Raw genomic sequence first — 15808 nt, 5'->3', positions numbered from 1 at the left:
TGCCCCTACCATGTGCCATAAAACTGTGAGGCAATGTGCTGAGTTGGGGTCAGTGCAGTCCAGCCTCCCTACAAGCCATGGACCAGCAGCAGTCTCAGTTCCCAGCCTTCTCATAGTAGTCAGCAGCTTTACACTTCTCATGTGAAAACAATCCAGGCACCTACCAGGGTGGGGGTGGGAGGCTCTTGGCTCAGCCTTGGGTAGGCCTAGCATTTTCAGTCCAGACATGGAAGGTTCTAGGAGGTATGCAAATGAAGGGGGATTCCTGAGAAGAGGGGGAAGGGAGCAGAAGCAGCCATTCAACCCCCACTCCCAAGCTGCTTTACATGTAAGAACACTTCTGAACTCAGTAAGAAAAGATATAGGCCAGGAATGAGACTGCCATGTTCTCTAAGGTACTGAATTGAAGCTGTTTAAGATAGGCATATGTTAGGGAAAAAATGGTGTTTTTCAGGCTCTGGTATATTGGGCCCAAAAAATATTGGTGTACTGATATTGGTATTCGGATCCAGTGATATTCAGGAATACCAAATATTTTCTGCTGCATTATACCCAATGGAGCCGTTAAAGTCAATGGTAAATCTAGCCTATTTGATATGGGGGTGAGTTGAAGAAAAGGCACTCAATATGCAGTATAGCTGCTGGAGCCTCTCCTCAAAAGAACACCCAAGTTTCAAAAAGATTGGACCAAGGGCCAAAACCCAACAGGACTAAGGTCAAATCTGAGAATCCCTTAAGTAGAAACTGCGGGGGAGGGGACATTTCTGCAAAGACAGCAGAATCAGTACAGTAATGTACTAGTGCCCACCAGTAGAATCTTTGCCACCCAATGAGTGAATGTTTTCACTCTATCTAAAGAAGGGCAGTAGTCTTCTGCCTACTTGTCCTCTTGCTTGTTTTTCTTCCAGCATCAGCCATGACACATCCACCTTCCCTCTTCTAACCTCTGGACAATTTGAAAGCTTCCCTCCCTCTTCCATTTCATCTTCTCTCCTTCCTCTGGCTGCATATGAATTAGTTTCCTGTTACTGTCTGTGTAACTCCTGCTTGCTTCTGTGAGCAGGAAGAGCTTTTTTTCATTGGACAGATTTCATGGGCACTGTTAGTGCCTCAAATGAGCAAGAGGAGCGAGGCAGGAGTACTGATGCTCATTGCTGGCCCCCAGGCCGAACCACACCTCCAGCCCTTCCTGGTTATGCCACCGAAGGGCTGGATTTTGTTGTAATGATATGAACAAGTTTGTATAGAAGCATAAATATGCTGATTATCCAAACCTCAGCAATTTCATTGCTGTATCTCTCCTACTCTTTGTGTGTGTACGTGTGCATGTGAAAAAAGGAGAGATGGAAGGATCCAGCTTCCATGCTACAGAGACCTCAGCAAACACTAATAATTATTTCAGTGAGGAAAATATTGTTTTGCCTTCAAAAACAGCCACACTTTTACTCTGAGAAATCACATCTTCTAATCTAAGAAGGCCTGAGGTGTTTGCAGAGTCCTGGATGTTTTCCTAATATTCTGGGGCTAGTTCTCTTGCTCCTTAAGGACTTTTCCAGAACAATCAGTATGGCTGTCAACCATTTGCAGTGTAGTCTCAGTATATTTTTCCATGGGGTAACACTTTTGTTGGTCAGATGTCATATTTTCTTAGCTCTGGATGTCCTGCATTTTATATTAACCAGAAATGTTTGCACTTAGAATCACAGGATTATACCTTATAGAAGGATCATTCAAAGACTAACATTTTCAAGAGAACCATTACTGTTTATTGTACTATTAGTAATAATCTATGCTATACCGTATACTGAAATTCATCATATATTGCTGAAACACTTATAAGCTGCTATACTAGTGTGTTTTGTGTTCATTTATTTATTAATTAAATTTCTATAATACCCTTCCATATGGCTCAGGGCAGTTTACATACAACATGCAGGATACATGGAACAAATTAATATATAAAATAAACAAATACAACAACAAGGGTCCTGATCTCTTCAGGGAGATCGTTCCACCAAGTGGAGGCCAGGACACAAAAAGCTCTGGCCCTCATTGAGGACTGACGTGCTTCTTTGGGGCTTCTTATCTTGCACTTCTGAAGGCAAAAGCAACAGCAACAAAAGCACTGAATAGTTTACAATTGGAAAAACAATTCCCCTCTACTGTACTTTCCAATGGCTGGGGCTTAGGCATCTCGGCACAACAAGAAATTATATAATAGATTTAAATACAGAGTTTGCCAAGTAGCTTTCATTCAAGCTCACATCCTGTCTTGATATTGGCACAGCTGCAGAATAGCACAATGCACGTCCTGTAAAAAGATGAAAAGAAAGCTGAATGCTACTTATATATTGATATATATCATCACACGTACATTCTGGCTTGTGATCCTTTGTGACCCCCTCCAGCACGAGTGACCCATTGAGACAGGCACAAATTAGTGAACTAAAAGGTTACTTTGCAAAGGCACTTAAGTTATCCTAGGTGTATTTTGAACATAGAAAGGCAGAATTCAGTGCCTAAATTCATGCCAATTCAGGTTTGGGGTTGAACTGACAATGTGGAGGACAAGATTATAGGCCAGGTATCCCCAAGGAAGGTTTTGGTGGGCACAATGGTACACAGAGGTGCCCACCAACACCTTTCTTGATGCCAGCAAAGTCTTTTTAGAAAGTGAGCAGAGTCAGGGGGAGCTTTTGTATAACAACACTTCTCATTTGACACTGGAGATCTGATTGGCTGTGCAGATTTTTGAAGATATTGCTTTGGCAGCAGCTGCCCCCATAGCATAAGGAGCCTCACTGTGTGACTGAAAGTAAGCTGCTGCAGCCATTTTGTGCCTGGTTCCACCTCCTGCTGAAATCATTATTTGACTGTGCCCACTACCCTGTGCCTGAAGGCTCAAAAAGGTTGGGGACCCTTACTAGAGGCAGATACAGGACAGTGATGGAGATCCAGAAAAGACTTTCATTAACTGATTAATTAATTAACTCATTAATGGATTAATTAAACACTGAAGTCAGCTTATGCACGCATGAAGGGTATGGAGTGCATGTGGAGACTTGTAGGGGAAAATTTACTGATTTCCCTAAATGTAAGCATATATCATATGCTCAGTTCGAATCCAAGGCAAACTATTCAACATCACAGTAATCCAGGTCTATGCCCCAACCACTGCTGCTGAAGAGGATGAAGTTGACCAGTTCTATGAAGCCCTACAACACCTTCTAGAAGCAACGCCAAAAAATGATGTGCTTATCATCATGGGGGATTGGAATGCTAAAGTAGGAAGCTAAAAGATAACCGGGATAACAGGCAAGTTTGGCCTTGGAGTACAAAATGAAGCAGGGCACAGGCTGGTAGAATTTTGTCAAGAGAATACAATGGTCATAGCAAACACTCTTTTCCAACAACCCGAGAGACGACTCTACACAGGCATATCACCAGAGGGTCAACACAGAAATCAGACTATGTGCTCTGCAGCTAAAGATGGAGAAGTTCTATACAGTCAGTAAAAACAAGACCAGGGAGCTGATTGTGGTTCAGATCATCAGCTTCTTGGTCCAAAATTTAGGCTTACATTGAAGAAAGTAGGGAAAAGCACTAGGCCACCTAGGTATGAACTAAATCATATCCCTGACGAATATACAGTAGAGGTGACAAATAGATTTAAGGAATTAAATCTGATAGGCCAAGTGCCTGAAGAAATATGGATGGAGCTTCGCAACATTGTACAAGAGGTAGCAACTAAAACCATCCCAGAGAAAAAGAAATGCAAGAAATCAAAATGGCTGTTTGAGGAAGCTTTACAAATAGCTAAGGAGAGAAGGGAAGTGAAAGGCAAGGGAGAAAGAGAAAGATACACCCAACTGAATGCAGAATTCCAGAGAAAAGCTAGAAGAGATAAGAATGCCTTCTTAAATGAACAGTGCAAACAAATAGAAGAAAACAATAGAATGGGGAGGACCAGAGATCTTTTCAAGAAAATTGGAGCTATGAAGAGAACGTTTCATGCAAAGATGGGTATGATAAGGGACCACAATGGTAGGGACCTCACAGAAACAGAAGAGATTTTAAAAAGGTGGCAAAATTACACAGAAGAACTATACAAGAGCGAGCTTAACATCCCTGATAACCACAATGGGGTAGTTACTGATCTGGAGCCAGACATCCTGGAATGTGAAGTCAAATGGGCCTTAGGAAGTCTGAGCAACAATAAAGCTAGTGGTGGTGACAGCATTCCATTTGAACTATTCAAAATCTTAAAAGACGATGCAGTAAAAGTGCTACACTCAATATGCCAGCAAATTTGGAAAACTCAACAATGGCCACAGAATTGGAAAAGGTCAGTTTATATTCCAATCCCAAAGAAGGGCAATGCCAAAGAATGTTCAAACTACCGCACCATTGCACTCATTTCTCATGCTAGCAAAGTTATGCTCAAAATCCTACCAGCAATATGTGGACCGAGAACTTCCAGAAGGACAGGCAGGATTTCGAAGAGGCAGAGGAACTAGAGATCAAATTGCCAACATATGCTGGATCATGGAGAAAGCTAGGGAGTTCCAGAAGAACATCTACTTCTGCTTCATTGACTATGCTAAAGCCTTTGACTGTGTGGAGCACAAGAAATTGTGGCAAGTTCTTAAAGAGATGGGAATACCAGAGCATCTTATTTGTCTCTTGAAAAACGTATATGCAGGTCAAGAAGCAAGAGTGAGAACTGAACATGGAATCACTGATTGGTTCAAAATTGAGAAAGGAGTTCGGCAAGGCTGTATGCTGTCACCTTGCCTATTTAACTTGTATGTGGAGCACATCATGAGAAAGGCGGGATTGGAGGAATCACAAATTGGGATCAAGACTGCAGGGAGAAATATCAACAACCTCAGATATGTAGATGATACCACTCTAATGGCAGAAAGTGAAGAGGAACTAAAGAGCCTGTTGATGCGGGTGAAGGAGGAGAGTGCAAAAGTTGGCTTGAAACTCAACATCAAGAAAACAAAGCCCTCTCAATTCAGCCCTCTCAGTTCAGCCCTCTCAATTCCTGGCAAATAGATGGGGTAGAAATTGAGATAGTAACAGATTTTATTTTCCTGGGCTCCAAGATCACTGCAGATGGGGACTGCAGCAAAGAAATTAAAAGACGCTTGTTCCTGGGGAGGAAAGCTATGGGAAATATGGATTTGTCAGCATGGATTTGTCTCCAACAGGTCCTGCCAGACCAACCTAGTTTCTTTTTTTGACCAAGTAACAGGTTTGCTGGATCAGGGAAATTCGGTTGATGTCATTTACTTGGATTTTAGTAAAGCTTTTGACAAGGTTCCCCATGATGTTGTTATGTGGGCTGTCACCCCTCCATCAAAGGCTGGCACACCCGTGTCAACCCTTCCTGACACTCCTGAGCAGACCCTGGCACCAGAGAGAGAAAAGCCAGGTCAAGCCTTGCAAAGCATAATGGGAGAGCAACTAAAACCCACTTCTGGCTCAGAAGCAGGACTTGGAGTTAGGCTTCCCCACACCTGGCAAGTACAGAGAGACAAAGGCACCCCACCCAAGACTCCCCTCCAGCCAGCCAAGCACATTGTCTTGTAAGGGGAACTGGCCACTCTCTTTCAACACCAAATCTAATCCAAGATTTGGTTTTTGTCTTTTCCCTTACCACTATCCCCAGGCACAAGCAATCATCCAGGATTTGCCAGAAATGGGCCATCAGCCCTTCTAGACAGGAAATATTTCTTCATATTCCCAGCAGCTAGTTTCTTTGTCTCAGCAACCCGTTTCTTTGTTGGGACCCGGCTCCAGCCATCAGACTCTTTGTCCAAGCCCTGGACAAGGTAGGATCAGCCCCCTATCACCTCAGGTCACAAATTTCCTTTAAATATTGGGCTCCCACAGCCACAAAATGCAGTCAGTTTCCAGGCTACAGAAACTCTGTCCGACATTCGTCTTGGTCCCTCGTCTGTCGCCCCAAATTGCTTCCCTGGACCTCCGGAACTCCGCTCCACCCAGAAGACAGGTAGATATCACTTCCAATCAACCCTTAGTATAGGTTCCTCCCCTATAAGCCTTTTCCTTGTGTGCTAGTGGCTAGGAATGTACATTTCTTTGCTAGAGTATGCATGTGTTGTCTTTTGTCTAATGAGTGTGTGTGTTACTAAAGTCCTTCCATGTTTAGATCATTGCCTGCCTTGGTTCTATCTCAGTGACATAATTACCCTGTAAACTGTGCAATACAAGGTCCCACGTTACACCACGCTGCCTCTTGCTGGCTCTACTAGCTGATTCCCCACAACTAAATTTAGACACGTGTCCTCATAGACACGCATTTGGCGTAACAGACCTGGTGGAGAATGCGGGCAATTGCCCCAGGGCTTTTATTCCGTGGTAAAAGCAGAGGTGCAACTACCTCGGTTTAAAACCTCTGTGACGTAGGGGGAAAGTCTCTGAGTCGAACTAGTGGCTTTTGTTGTGTGTGTGTTGTGTTATCCACACCCGGCATCCTGTCCACCCCTGATGTCGTCAACCCTGTGTCTGGGCTGCTTGGATCCAAGAAAGGTGCAGTATCTTGAACTTGTCTCCCTGTAGAACTTAGTGTAACTTGTCCTCCTGTAGAACTTAGTATATGTATGGTTTTCGCTTCTGTGTGTGTTTTGAATGTAACCCTGATATTTTCCCCAAATAAATCCCCTGAGTGTAAGCTTTTGTCTTCTTCATTTAAAAAGGGTTTCTTCCAGGGAAAGGACCCCGTAAAAATTGGTAGTAAAGATCCTGTGTTACCCAGCCTCTTGCTATCCCCAGCAATTTGGGTAACAATGTTCTGATGGATAAGTTGAAGGACTGCAATCTGGATTTTCAGATAGTTAGGTGGATAGGGAATTGGTTAGAGAACCGCACTCAAAGAGTTGTTGTCAATGGTGTTTCATCAGACTGGAGAGAGGTGAGTAGTGGGGTACCTCAGGGCTCGGTGCTCGGCCCGGTACTTTTTAACATATTTATTAATGATCTAGATGAGGGGGTGGAGGGACTACTCATCAAGTTTGCAGATGACACCAAATTGGGAGGACTGGCAAATACTCCGGAAGATAGAGACAGAGTTCAACGAGATCTGAACACAATAGAAAAATGGGCAAATGAGAACAAGATGCAATTCAATAAAGATAAGTGTAAAGTTCTGCATCTGGGTCAGAAAAATGAAAAGCATGCCTACTGGATGGGGGATACGCTTCTAGGTAGCACTGTGTGTGAACGAGACCTTGGGGTACTTGTGGATTGTAAACTAAACATGAGCAGGCAGTGTGATGCAGCGGTAAAAAAGGCAAATGCCATTTTGGGCTGTATCAACAGAGGCATCACATCAAAATCACAAGATGTCATAGTCCCATTGTATACGGCACTGGTCAGACCACACCTGGAGTACTGTGTGCAGTTCTGGAGGCCTCACTTCAAGAAGGACGTAGATAAAATTGAAAGGGTACAGAGGAGAGCGACGAAGATGATCTGGAGCCAAGGGACCAAGCCCTATGAAGATAGGTTGAGGGACTTGGGAATGTTCAGCCTGGAGAAAAGGAGGTTGAGAGGGGACATGATAGCCCTCTTTAAGTATTTGAAAGGTTGTCACTTGGAGGAGGGCAGGATGCTGTTTCTGCTGGCTGCAGAGGAGAGGACACGCAGTAATGGGTTTAAACTTCAAGTACAACGATATAGGCTAGATATCAGGAAAAAGTTTTTCACAGTCAGAGTAGTTCAGCAGTGAAATAGGCTGCCTAAGGAGGTGGTGAGCTCCCCCTCACTGGAAGTCTTCAAGCAAAGGTTGGATACACACTTTTCTTGGATGCTTTAGGATGCTTAGGGCTAATCCTGTGTTGAGCAGGGGGTTGGACTAGATGGCCTGTATGGTCCCTTCCAACTCTATGATTCTATGATTCTATGAAATCTAGACAGCATCCTAAAACACAGAGACATCACCCTGCCAACAAAAGTGCATCTAGTCAAGGCTATGGTCTTCCCAGTTGCAATGTATGGCTGTGAAAGTTGGACCATAAGGAAGGCCAAGCATCAAAGAATTGAGGCTTTTTAATTCTGGTGCTGGAGAAGACTCTTGCGAGTCCCCTGGACTGCAAGGCGAACAAACCGGTCAGTCCTAGAGGAGATCAGCCCTGACTGCTCCTTAGAAGGCCAGATCCTGAAGATGAAACTCAAATACTTTGGCCATGTAAATACTTATAAGGTTTATAAGGAAGGACTCCCTGGAGAAGAGCCTAATGCTGGGAGCAATCGAGGGCAAAAGAAGAAGGGGACGACAGAAAATGAAGTGGCTGGATGGAGTCACTGAAGCAGTAGGTGCAAACTTAAATGGACTCCGGGGAATGGTAGAGGACAGGAAGGCCTGGAGGATCATTGTCCATGGGGTCGTGATGGGTCGGACACGACTTCGCACCTAACAACAACAAAGCATATATCAGTGGGGTCTGAAATAATGAACAAAAGAAATTGGTATTGTTTAGGTTTGTGTATATTGGACTGAGGAAATATTGCTATTTTCAGATATTTCTGAATTCCAATATCAGTATAGTATTCAGGAAATATTTGGGAAAGCCAAATATTCTTATATCCAAGGTATTTAAAGGGACCAAGATCCATTTAAATGCCTTGGTACCAGAGTTCACTCCAAGATGCAGCTTGGAATGAAGTCTGAGTCTGAGCTATTCAAAGAGACCACAATCCATTTAAATGCTTCCATGTCCTGGGATCTGAGGGGGCAGGGAGACATCCTGCATGCTTCTCGGACCCAGCTTATAGGAGACTTCTGCTCCCAGGCAGAATCATCTTGGGGGCCCAGGCAGATCTTGGGCCTCCTTTTCACTTCCCTCCCCCATTTCAAACAAAGGGAAGAAAAGTGGCTTGGAGCTCTAAGGCTGGAATATCTGCAAGCCATCACAGCAGCCCCTTTTGGTTCCTTCCGCTTGGAAGGAGGCAAAGTGAAATGGGGGGTCTAAATGGCTACTGGCTATTTAAACTTATCAGCTGGCTGGTGGCCCCATCAAGCTGCTATGTTTAAATGGCCAGCAGCTATTTCAGTGATCCCTTTCACTCGCTCCTACTTGGAAGTGTGGGGGCAACAAAGGGAACAGCTGATTTGGCATAGCTGATTATGTCTAAATAAAAGCCAAAAAAATTGGCATTTATTCAGGTCAGTTATTTTGGTAGCTGAAATAGACTTGAGAATTTGTACTCAGCTAAAAATATTGAATAAATCCTAAGGTATTTTATCATTGTTGGTTTTTTGCTTGGTTTAACTGAATGCACACCCCTAGTGTGAAATTGTTGAAAAAGGGAGGGAATGGGACCTTGGGGTTGTAGTGAATGTGGGTGTGTTCAATGTCATCATCAACATCAACTTATGGCAACCCTATGGATAGTGTATAGCTCAATGAGAAGCATGGCAGGATGTGGCAGCAGTAAAAAAAATAGCAGTTTCCATTCTGGGGATTATTAGGAAAGGGACTGAATAGGTTTTTTAAACTCCAATGTTGTAATGCCCTAGTAGAGACCTATAGTTCAACCTCATTCAGTAGTTATTCCACCTTAAAAAGGACATCCCAGACCTGGAAAAAATACAGAAGTGAGCAGCCAAGATGGCTAAGGCATTTAGTCTTATAAGACTAAAAAGACTGGGACATAATGAAGGTTTATGAAATTATGCCTGCAGTATAGAGAGTGGATAGGGAAAACTTTTTCTTCTCCCCAAATACCAGGGGCTTTCCGTACCGGGATCCTTGTAGCAAATTGTTTGCTGAACGAAAAATCGCCTTTTAAAATAGTGGAATTCGTCGTTATGCATACCTGACTTTGTAGTGGAATCCAGTTGCGTTTCCATCGTTTCCCACAAGCTTCCGGTCTCAGCAAAAATCGCTAGAAAGGAAGCGCTATTGCTGAGCTCGTCCCGCCCCTGGCTGTCAAGCAGCCAATGGGCGGCCATTAGCATGCTCCCAAACAGCCCCTTTCCCTTTAAGAAAGGTTTTTTTTAACACACCCGTTGCAACGAATATGCGTTGATTCGTTGCAACGGAGAGACCCATCCAGCTGGCAGGTGTGTTTGAGCTGCTGTTTCATCGTTGCCACGCTCTCCCCCGAGTGAAAAAAAAAATCCCCCCCCCTCACGGGCGCGATTTTCGGCCGAAAACAGTGTCAAAAATAAAGGGAAAATACATCAGCAAACAGGCTTCTCTGTTGTTTGTGCTTAGTGACTGTAAAGAGCTCTGAAGAGGGACTGGAGCTGGGGAAGCCTCACTGGGTAAACGAAGGCTTGCCGGTGATTTGATCTCCGCTTGCTCGGAGAAAAAAAAAATGGCGATCGCTTCGCTGGAAGATCAGAGGAGAGAGCTAGGGGGCGGGACTTTGTAGAAACCACAACAATGGTAACGCACAGAACTTTCCTGCTAGTGTTGCAGATTGGTTGCAGGAGTGTAGCACTTTCCGGAGGGTGAATCCACTTTTGGGGATTTCCCTGAAAGCGCTACAAGGAAGCGCTTTTTGCGGATCGGTTTCAGGTGTGTGGCAGATTGTCAACAACGTTGTGCATAATGGCAAAACTGTAGCGTTTTCAATTGGCAACCATTGTGCGATTTTGAAGGAGTGCGGAAAGCCCCCCAGAGTTTAGAGGCACCCAATCTCTTGAAGGCAATCAATTTGGAATGGATACAAGGAAATATATTTTACTCAGTAAGTGATTGAAATGTGGAATTCACTGTCCAAGGATGTAGTGGTCGCTATAAGTATAGATGGAGCTTGAACAAATTCATGCAGGATCCATAAGCTAGCCATGGTGTCTAAAGGGAACCACTGCACTCAGTGCTAGGAGGCAACATTAGGGGAAACCTTGGTCTACATGTCCTGTGGTTGGCTCTCCAAAACAACTGGTTAGCACTGTGTAAGAAAAATGCTGGACTATATATCTCAGACCTGATCCAATAGGGGCTTTCTGATTTTGTCCCTTCTCCTGCTCACATTAATTAATTAATTAATTTATTTATTTATTTATATACCGCCCTCCCTGAGGTCTCAGGGCGATTTACAGAAAACAGGAAAAGATACAATTAACATATGGTAACAGGTAGTAACAGTAATAACAATATAACAATAATAACTTAAGATCATAACAATAACATTATAAAATAGAAATTGCGAGATGTTGCACATCTTCCCATCCCTTGTTCTGTGTGTCTGTGTCTTAACCTACATTAACTTCAATGTCCTCCTTCAGGTTGATGTTTCAATATGCATCCTCCATGCGTTGCTATAGTAGCAAAATTGATGTTGGGGCTTTTTTCATATTTTTACTGATAATGTCAATCCCCCAGCAAACCAAGGGATTTCCTTAGTAGTTGGTATGGAATGGTTGACAATATTTCTTATTTTAAAGGATCTTGAATTTAAGGCTCTGCAAAATGGCCCTTTGAGAGACTCTAATTGCATATACTTTTTGGTGAGGCAAAGTGCAAATTAAGGAGTAGGTGGCAAGAGACTCATAGTCTTGTGATATGGGAGCTTAGAATCATGACATGCTAAGCATAATACTCCCTTGGCACATCATGTACAGTTTGATTCTTGGTGTCTTCACCCTTTCCATTTTTCCTCTCTTGTGTCCTCTGTCTGTAATGAGAAGGATGAGTAATATATTTATGTCAATTCACTAGCAATCCTGAACAGAATTATATCCTTTTAAGTCCACTGTGACTGAATTTAGATCTGCACCTTTAATCTTGAACTTATCTATGTCTGCTACATTTATTCAGGACTACTTTAGGGATCCTCTAAGCATGTAATATGTAAAGAGGACAGAGCACAGATTTAAGCAGCCGCATTTACAGGTTGACTGGAAATATCTGAAGTACAAAGGCTTCACAGGACTTTGCAGATTCATCAGCACCACCTTGTGGCCAAGAGAAACCAAGCGTCTTAGAATTAGTGTTATTTCATTATTTGATGTGTTATGCTTGTTTATTGTAATATATTCTGCAGGCTCAGGACATTCAAAACAAATTATAGTTCTGTATTACCTGAAAGAGTTTGTTATTGACTTTTCCTATAGCTTATACAGTGCTTGACAAAATGACTAGTAAATTAGCAAATCTCTGATTTGCATTTTACCTCAGCCTTGAATTATGGGAAATTTATTTATTTATTTATTTATTTATTTAGATTTATATACCGCCCTCCCCGAAGGCTCATGGCAGTTTACATTAAACTAATCAACAATACATGAAACAGTCTTCGTTAAAAATCATACAGTAATCAATAACAGTGGTTGTAACAATATAACAGAATAATATAACAGTATAACAATATAATAAAATCGTATAACGATGTAACAGTGCAATACCACAACAGGTCCAGAGCGCTCTGGTGGAGTTCTTGGAGGAAGGGGGGGAGAGGGGGGAGAGCGGGGGCCCTTCATTCACTGTTGGTTGTGCCTGGTCTCAACCAAATGCCTGGCGGAAGAGCTCCTTTTTGCAGGCCCTGCAGAACTGTTTAAGCTCCATCAGGGCCCTGATCTCCTCCGGGAGCTCATTCCACCAGGTGGGGGCCAGGACAGAGATTGCTCTGGCCCTGGTCGAGACCAGGCAGACTCCTTTAGGGCCAGGGACCATTAGCCGGTTGGTGGCAGTGGAGCGCAAAGCTCTTTTGGGGGCATAGGCAGGGAGGCGGTCCCTCAGGTACACTGGGCCCTGACCACGAATGGCCTTGAAGGTAATTACCAGAACCTTTAGTCTGATCCGGAATTCAACTGGCAACCACTGCAGTTGGTGGAGAATGGGCCGGATATGGGACCTGCACGGTGTTGCTGTGAGGATCCTGGCCGCTGCGTTTTGGACCAGCTGTAGTTTCCGGGTCAAGGCTAAGGGCAGGCCTGCGTAGAGCAAGTTACAGAAGTCCAGTCTAGAGGTGACCGTTGCATGGATCACTGTGGCTAGGTGTTCCGGGGCCAGTTAGGGCACCAGTAGTTTGGCTTGGCGGAGATGGTAAAATGCCAGCCGCGCTACATTTGTGATCTGGGCTTCCATTGTAAGGGAAGAATCCAGAATCACGCCTAGGTTCCTGGCAGAGTCAGCCGTAGAGAGCTGTACTCCATCCAGGGCAGGCAGGCGCACTTCCTCGCATGGGCCCTTCCTACCCAGCCACAGGACCTCCGTCTTTGAAGGATTGAGCTTCAGACGACTCTGCTTCAGCCATCTCGTCACTGCTTCCAGGCAGCTGGCTAATGCTTCTGGGGGGGAGTCAGGGCGGCCATTCATCATATTGATGACAGCCCAGCCCAAACCTCCGTACCAGTTGTGCGAGAGGGCGCATAAAGATGTTGAATAGGATAGGAGAGAGGACCGCTCCTTGTGGGACTCCACAAGTAAGTTGACGACGGTCTGATGTTTTGTCTCCTATTGCAACCCTCTGTCCACGATCCCGGAGGAAGGAGATCAGCCATTGGAGGGCTATCTCTTGTATTCCGGCATCGATGAGGCGGCGAGCTAGAAGCTCATGATCGACTGTGTCGAATGCTGCTGAGAGTTCTAGTAATATCAGCAGTGCCGATCCGTCTCGGTCCAACTGGCGACGGAGGTCGTCCGTCAGGGCGACTAGCGCTGTCTCTGCCCCATGGCCAGGCCGGAAGCCTGACTGGGATGGGTCTAGGACTGAAGCTTCTTCCAGGTACTCTGTTAGTTGGTTTGCGACAGCCCTTTCTATCTTCTTCCCCAGAAACACTAAATGCGAGATGGGTAGATAATTGTTGGGCTCTCGCGGGTCTAAGGATGTTTTTTTCAGCAGTGGGCTTACCACAGCCTCTTTCAGTCCCTCCGGGAATTCTCCCGTTGTGAGATAAATATATTAAGTAATATATTAAGTAAACCACTCTTAATATATTAAGAAATATATTACGTAAACCACTCTTTTGCAGCTTGTCTCTCCCCACCCCCACTTGCATTGTAGGCGTTACAGTGTGGTTCCATCCCGTATGGTTCTATTGAGGATTACAAGATAATTAGCAGTGAACCCATAAGGACTTGCAGGGGTCACTTCATTTTCCTGTATATTCCCTTTCCTGCACTGTATCCCCCCCCTTTTTTTTTTCTCTTTCTGGTAGATACTATAACCTTCCCACCTTTCCCAGCTTCCTGCTCTTTGCCCCATTCACTACCCACCTTTCCTGTATTTGGCAACCCATCTTCACTTTTATTGTATCCACCTGCTGCTGAAATTTGCCAGTTGAAGGTACCTCCTAAAGGAAGTATGGCAGGCACCTAGAGTAAAATGTCTGTAAGGTGGGACTTCCTCAATATTTCTTTTGATTTGTCCCTTGTTGCTCTTATAAGGGTAACGCATCATCCAAAATTTCAATGGTTGCAGATTTGTGTGGTGGAATAGGCCTGTATCAGTCTTCAGGCCCGATGCCACTCAGCCCACTTCAGGGGGTTCCCAACTCCTGGGGAGGCATCTGTTTCCTCCTTTAGATAATTATTGGCACCACCTGACTGTTGTACAGAATTGCCCACTGAGAGAATCAGGACTCCCCACTTCCCTTTTCAACTCAGAGGCCTTGCCATTGTGGTTCTCATTGCCCAGTGCTTGGTCACCATGGGGACAACTTACTGCCAGCTGCTCCCCTGTAGGATAGCCACCTGGGTAATGCCTGCCTGCCTCTCTTTCCTGGCTTCCTTTTTCTTCACCTTTTTTGGAGGGGGGAAGACAATCTGGCTAAGCACATACAAGGAACTGAAGAGGAACTTCCTGTCTTTGATGCCAAAGAGACTAGAAATAGTTTACACTTATTCGTGATGACTTATGGAATTGGATCCAATCAGTTTTTCCAGCAGTTAAAAAAGGGGAGTCACTTTGACTACCAACATGTTATGCTAGGGATTATGGAACCTGCTTGGACAAAAGCTAAGTATGATGGGGAATACGCCAAATCTGAAAACTACAAAATAGAGCAATAAAGCTGACATGACAATATATTTTTTAAATTCAATATAGGGGGGACAAAATTGTGTAAGAGGCTGACAAGCAATTTAGTGTTTATGAACATTCTTTTCAGGTGTACGTGCACTTCATATTATTTTTCAACACACTGAAGATGTGACCAAGGAAGTCAGCATGGATTTGTCTCCAACAGGTCCTGTCAGACCAATCTGGTTTCCATTTTTGACCAAATAACAGGTTTGCTGGATCGTGGAAATTCGGTTGATGTCGTTTACTTGGATTTTAGTAAAGCTTTTGATAAGATTCCCCATGATGTTCTGATGGATAAATTGAAGGACTGCAATCTGGATTTTCAGATAGTTAGGTGGATAGGGAATTGGTTAGAAAACCGCACAAAAGAGTTGTTGTCAATGGTGTTTCATCAGACTGGAGGGAGGTGAATAGCGGGGTACCTCAGGGCTCGGCGCTTGGTCCGGTACTTTTTAACATATTTATTAATGATCTAGATGAGAGGGTAGAGGGACTACTCATCAAGTTTGCAGATGACACCAAATTGGGAGGACTGGCAAATACTCCAGAAGACTGAAACAGAGTTCAACAAGACCTGAACACAATGGAAACATGGGCAAATGAGAACAAGATGCAATTTAATAAAGATAAGTGTAAATTTCTGCATCTGGGTCAGAAAAATGAAAAGCATGCCTACTGGATGGGGGATACGCTTCACACTGTGTGTGAACGAGACCTTGGAGTACTTGTAGATTGTAAGCTAAACATGAGCAGGCAGTGTGATGCAGTGGTAAAAAAGGCGAATGCCATTTTGGGTTGT

At 44.1% G+C, this 15808-nt stretch overlaps 1 long non-coding RNA gene across 3 annotated transcripts in view; it reads left to right on the top strand.

Annotated features, from left to right (window-relative positions):
- The window catches only part of LOC143842482 (uncharacterized), a 70572-nt gene that overhangs the window by 27529 nt on the left and 27235 nt on the right, over positions 1–15808 (top strand). For 2 of the 3 annotated variants that reach the window (XR_013233134.1, XR_013233132.1), the window contains exon 2: positions 15095–15216. The exons of the other annotated variant lie outside the window; for it this stretch is intronic. This is a non-coding gene — a long non-coding RNA (uncharacterized LOC143842482). The remainder of the gene's footprint in view (positions 1–15094; positions 15217–15808) is intronic. 3 annotated transcript variants of the gene reach the window in all.

This window comes from Paroedura picta, chromosome 7 (assembly GCF_049243985.1).
Source record: "Paroedura picta isolate Pp20150507F chromosome 7, Ppicta_v3.0, whole genome shotgun sequence".
Classification (NCBI taxonomy): domain Eukaryota; kingdom Metazoa; phylum Chordata; class Lepidosauria; order Squamata; family Gekkonidae; genus Paroedura; species Paroedura picta.
Note: the sequence above shows the minus strand (reverse complement) of the source record. Positions and strands in the feature narration are given on the sequence as shown.